Source organism: Acomys russatus, chromosome 20 (genome assembly GCF_903995435.1).
Source record: "Acomys russatus chromosome 20, mAcoRus1.1, whole genome shotgun sequence".
In the NCBI taxonomy this organism is placed as follows: Eukaryota; Metazoa; Chordata; class Mammalia; order Rodentia; family Muridae; genus Acomys; species Acomys russatus.
Window position 1 is genome coordinate 73654332 of NC_067156.1, and position 6586 is coordinate 73660917.

Here is a 6586-nt window from a genome sequence, read left to right on the forward strand (position 1 = left end):
CACAAGTGGGAAAGCTTTCCAGCACCTTCTCTGGCTTGAAAGACAGCTTAGGAGGACTAGCCTTAGCCCTTCTTTCAAGTCTTCTACCCTCTGTGGGGTCATTTTCAGTGGAGTTCCTGCAATTAATAGGGGTGTGTGTGTGTGTGTGTGTGTGTGTGTGTGTGTGTGTGTGTAGGCGTTGGCAACTTGACTCGTTTGTATTAAAAAATTAACACAATATGCTTCTAATGTATAGCAGACCAAGAAAGTTTTATTACTGTCCATGCGTGGGCCAATGGGAATTTATTTTTCCTATAATGGTGAGCAATCAAAGAAAATATTAACATCTCAATTAAGCAAGGGAATACATATTATTAAAATCTAGCTTAGAATTGGTGTAAGCTTTAAAAGTGTTTACTGAATGGTATTATGGACGTTTCCAAAAGAAAATATACGTAGAAATAAGGCTGAGGAATAGAAGAATTAGAAGCGCCTCGAGAGTAAATTCCAGGCCTGCTATCTTTTAGTGAGCTCATTAGTTGAAAAAGAAAAAAAAAAAAAAGAGTAAGGCCGGGTGTGGCAGCGCATGCCTTTAATCCTAGCATTTAGGAGGCAGAGGCAGGCAGATCACTGTGAGTTCGAGGCCAGCCTGGTCTACAAAGTGAGTCCAGGACAGCCAAGGCTAACACATAGAGACACTGTCTCAAAAAATAAAAATTTTAAAAAGTAAAGTTCAAGTAATTGATATTAATTCTTAGAAGTGTTCAAGTGTTCATTAGAAAGTGTTCGTCTAACCACAAAATCTGGGTAAATAATGGAAAGTGGCATCTACATGGGTTAAATCAGTTTTTATAACGAGATCGTATAGCTGTGCCATTTGAAATCATCTGTTATTTACCAGACTGCCACTCTTCTCAGTATTTACCTGAGTGGATTAGTGAACGCTATCACTACCATTACCCTGGTTAAAATGCAACTCATTTCATATTGTCTGACTTTCTCCCTCCCTCTCTTGCCATCCCCAAAATAGCCTCCTTAGTCTTGAGCCGCCAGGCCCAGTTTGAGTCAATTTGAAGTCAGATATCTGATTTCAGTGAGTAGAAAAATGTAGACTGAAATCAAATTACCAAAGAGATGAATGGTGATTAGGTAGAAGGAAGCTTTTTGGTCTTGTGCCCTTGGTAAACAACAGCTCCTCATTTGCTCTTAGGGCAGAGAGCCATCACCGAGCAGTAGAGACCAATGGCCACCACTGCAATGTGGTGGTAGGCCTGGAGCATGTCACAGTAATGACAGTTCATAGAACTGTGCAAACATAAGCTAGTCTCTATTAACTTCAGTTTCTACTTTCAAAAAGTGGGAGTGACTGACTTTGGCATTTGCCCGAAGAATTGGTGTCCTGCTCCATTCCTACTTGCTCAGCCAGTTCCTGCTGTTCTAGTCACTGTGGTTAGTTAGGTGTGGTGGCTCTTCTTGGTTGTCAACTTGACTATATCTGAAACTAAGTAGAGCCCAAAAATAGAGTGGACACATATGAGGGATTTCTACTTAATCTGAAGTGGGCAGATCTACTTCTAATCTGGATCTTTGAGGTAGGAAAACACACCTTTAATCCAGATCTACTCTGGGTCATACCTTCTGCTGGAAGCCTGCAGAAGGGCATAAGGACGTGGAAAAAGAAAGCTTTTCCTCTTTTTTTGCTTGGCCTTACCTTACTAGCAAATTCATTCCTTCATTGGCATTGGAGTCTTCAAGATTCCAGTGCACACTAGAGACCAGCTGTGACATCCAGCCTTGCGCACTGAGAAACTACTAGACTCAGTCTAATAGTTTAGACATTCCATTCACAGCCAGCTACTGTTGGGTTAGCTGAACCACAGCCCATCAATCATTCTAGTAAATCCCCCAGATGGTAGGTAGGAAGATAGATAGATAGATAGATAGATAGATAGATAGATAGATAGATAGATTATTCGTTGTATAAGTTCTGTTATTCTAGAGCAGTGGTTTTTAACCTGTGGGTCAAGACCCATTAGGGGTCACATGACCCTTTCACAGGGGTCACTATTTACATTACATCACATCAGATATTACATTTATAATAGCAGCAAGATTACAGTCACAAGGGAGCAATGAAAATAATTTTAAGGTTGGGGGTCACCACAACGTGAGAAATTGTATTAAAGGGTCACAGAGTTAGGGAGGCTGAAAACCACTGCGCTCTAGAGAACCCTTACTTCTACACTAGGAGGTAGGAACAACCTAAATGCCCTTTAACTGATGGATGAATAATGAAAATGTGGTACATACACACTATGGACTACTGTGGAGGAATGCCTTGAGTGGGTTGTCAATAAAGAGCTGTTTGGCCAATCAGCTGGGCAGGACAGGAAGTGGAAGGGAGGACTTCCAGGGATGAGGAGGGGAACAGGAGGAGGATGGCTGAACAAGTGGCTGGAGAGACAATGATGGAGTAGAAGCCGCCCCGGGACTGGCAAGGTATTGGTTTATATGTGAGATTTAAGGGTATTTGGATTAGAGTAGCTCAGATTCTGCCCAGCATAGTGCTTGCAGCTTAAAAATAAACCAAAGTCTCTGTGTCTGTCCTTTGGGAACTAGCTGCTGGTTAAAGAAAAGTACTACCTTAATAATTTTCTGTGTCAATTAATGTAGGAAGGTTAAAAGGTAATTCAACAGACTACTATTAAGCTTAAAGAAAAATGAAATCATGAGATTTGGGTGGAACTAGAAAATATCACATTGAGTAAGGTAACTCAGATCCAGAAAGACAAATGTTGGATATTCTCTGCAATAACTATAGAAACCAAGAAAGTCGAAAGGGACCATTTGGAAGTGTCAACACTAGAGAGGGGAATAGAGGGTGGCATGTGATCTGAAGACGGAAATGGAAAGGGGGAGGGACTCTAGTTAGGGAGAGGAAAGAAGATAAATGCAGACGAAGGAGAAGGATAAAATAACAGTAAGGACAGCCGAGAGAGTCATAATGAATCATACTAGTAACTATCTCTCTAAAGAATGGTATGTCTAATACACATAAGTTGGTGGAATTTAAATGACAATTTACTACCTGGGCTGACAATGCTCCCTCTAAGAGCCAAAGATGACCACCTAAGAAAAATCCACCACCAGGCATGAGAAGTCCTCTTTGGAGTAATTGGCTAGGGTTGTCAAAGAGACTCTCAGAATATTGAACTGTTGCTATAGCCCCTGGCTGCACCCAGAGCTGGAAGGTAAGTACACCTTAATGAAGACACTTCAGATACAGGACCTGGAGAACCCTGAGCTGAGACGTAGCTGAAAGCTTTCTCTCTGAGGACTACACTTCATGTTACCAGAAGGCACCATGCAAGCTTCTAAGCGAAGGAAGCAGCCAACAGTCCTGCCCAGCTATGACATCTACGAACCACAACAAAGACCAGTATGGCAGGCTAACCCTAAGGGTAGGGTAGTGGCATGCATACCTTGGCAGTAATCAAGAGCTCTCTAATTGGACTTAAGATCCACTCAACAGAAAGGGAAATCGTGCCTGGTACTGAAAACCATCTATCCGGGGCTAGTGAAGTCACCGGTCTTGGAGGAGAACCCATACCCATCACTTTACCAAGCCAGCACAACCCCTAACTACAGTCTACACGTGTGTCTTCACACCCACAGATAAGTGTCATCCTCACTCCTCACCAAGGAAACTTCTTTTTGCAACAGAGACCATTATGGAAAACCACAACCAATCAAAATACAGAGTTGTGGAGCCCAGGCTCATAACTGAACCTAAGGCTTAGGGATCATCCTGGAAGAAAGGATGGGAAGATATGTAGAGCCAGAGGATTGGGGAGTTTGCTATTACTTTTTGTTTCCTAGTAATGTCAGAAGCTACATCCATGAAGTCTCACCAACATGACTGCCTAAACATGAGCTGAATGAGAATGACACTGATAGACATGCCAAAGTAAGTGAGGGGAAAGTTCACGAGGCCTCAACTCTACTCAAAGAACTACAGTCAATTAAGAAATGCCAAGAGCAGGAGAAATCGTTTTCCCCAGGAAAGAGCGCACCAACTAGCTATCCAATACGAAATGGTCAGCTCTGAAACCATACATAAAAGTAAAAATGTACAGACAGATCAGGCTATATTAATTTATTTCAGATTGTGTGTGTGTGTGTGTGTTTGTGTGTGTGTAACAGTTAATGAAAAAAGAAGCCATGAATTTAAAAGAGAGCAAAGAATGGGATATGGGAAGTATGGAGGGAGGAAAGGGCAGTGATGTAATTATGTTATAATCTAAGAAAACAAAGAAGATTTTTTAAAATGAGAGGATCACGTGCTAATATTAACTATGTCAGGTAGTTTGATGATGTTGTTTTGCTTGCTTGGTTTTATTGGTTTGTTTCCTTTTAAACAGTCTTGTATAGACCAGCCTGACCTAGCAGAAGATGGCCTTGATACCACTACCTCTTTCTCCCTCCCTGTCTGTTAACTAAGCAAAGCACTCTACCAACAGAACTACTAGTCCCCAGCCTCACAATACTTCTTTTATAGCCTAAGCATGTATGACCATACTCCTTTCTCAGATATTTTCAGGGAATCCCAAAACTAAAGCTTTGTTTAGAGTAAATGATCTTAACTTCCCCTGTAGCCCTGTGGCCTAGGATTTTTACCTTATTACTTGCAATCCTATCCAATGCATAGAAACCATTACATGACCACGTTTAGGTCCATTGGGATATTTTGAGGTGTAACATCAGAAGCCACTAAAAATAGTATGCATGGCTACCATATGAAACAGTTATAACTCTTCTTTAAGAAGTCCATGCCCATATTCTTGAGTGTATTTTCTTTCTTCCCAAGTACTGTTATTTCTCATGCTTAAGCATGTCATTTAGGCCCAGGGGAGATGGCTCCATGTGTTAAGGCACTAGCTATACAAGCCCAAGGGTCTAAATTTGACATCAGGAATCCAGGTAAAAACCCAAATATGGTGGCATCTATAATCACAGGAAAATAGAAAATAGAGACAGGCAAATGGCTCAAAGTCAACTAGCCTAGAGTACTCTAGAATTTCCATAAGTTGTCCTCTGATTTCCACACACACACACACACACACACACACACACACACACACACAGTGGCACTCACACATGCACATGAGAGCTAACACACACACACACACACACACACACACACACACAGTGGCACTCACACATGCACATGAGAGCTAACACACACAAACACACACACACACACACACACACATTTTATTTAAACTTTCATTTTTAGAGTCACTTAATAAACTCCATCTGTACTTGTCTTAGTCAGTGTTCTATTATTATGAAGAGACACCAGGACCATAGCAACTCTTATAAAAGAAAGCATTTAGGCTGGGCGTGGTGGCACACGCCTTTAATCCCAGCACTCGGGAGGCAGAGACGGGTGGATCGCTGTGAGTTCGAGGCCAGCCTGGTCTACAAAGTGAGTCCAGGACAGCCAAGGCTAACACAGAGAGACCCTGTCTCGAAAAACCAAAACAGAAACAAAAAAAAGAAAGAAAGTAAGTAAGTAAGTATTTAATCGGGTCTTGCTTGCAGAGGTTTCATCCATTATCACTATGCATAGTGCTGGAGAAGAGCATCTAAGAGCTCTACGTCATATCCACAGGCAGCAGGAAGAGAGAGACTCAGGGCTTGGCCATGGGCTATGACAAACCTCAAAACCCACCCTCAGTGACACACTTCTTCCAACCAGACCACACACCTTCTAATCTTCGAACAACGCCACTCCCTGACGACCGACTACACAAATGTACGAGCCTGTGGGGGCCATTCTCATTCAAGAAACCAGGCTTCATACTAACTCATCATGAAGCTGTCTCCTGTGATTAAAAAACATTGCCTGAGTTGAGGTGGCTGAAAGATTAAGAGAGTGCATTTGCTGCATTGCTGCTCACACTAAAGACATCACTTAATGCAACAGAGTAGTTCCATGAGGATATTTATAGCATGATACCTATACAATAAGTTTGAAACAGTTAACTAATAAAAAAGTATGATCACATGCACACATAGAAAATGCATGTGAACATGAACTGGAAGGATCTACATCAAGTTCACAATGGGTTTTTTCTTTCTTTCTTTCTTTCTTTCTTTCTTTCTTTCTTTCTTTCTTTGAGACAGGGTTTCTCTGTGTAGCCTTGGCTGTCCTGGACTCACTCTGTAGAACAGGCTGACCTCAAACTCACAGCGATCCGCCTGCCTCTGCCTCCTGAGTGCTGGGATTAAAGCCACCACCACCTGGCTCACAGTGGTTTTTATCTTCAGGGACACAGCTAAGAGAACACCAGAGAGGTGTACAAAGAGGATTTTTGGCAATCTGTAATATGGTCTTTAAAATTCTGAGTTGAGCATAGCAAAATTTAAATATCTGTTAAAATTTTGTACTCACTCTGTTGGTCTCTGTAAAATACAGATTTCAAGTGCAGATTCTGCATTCAATTCCAAAAGCAAAGCCCCTCTCTATACTGTTCCTGGTATAATAACTAGGAATTCTGCTACTGAGGACTGAGTTAGCAACCATATACATATGAGCTTGTCT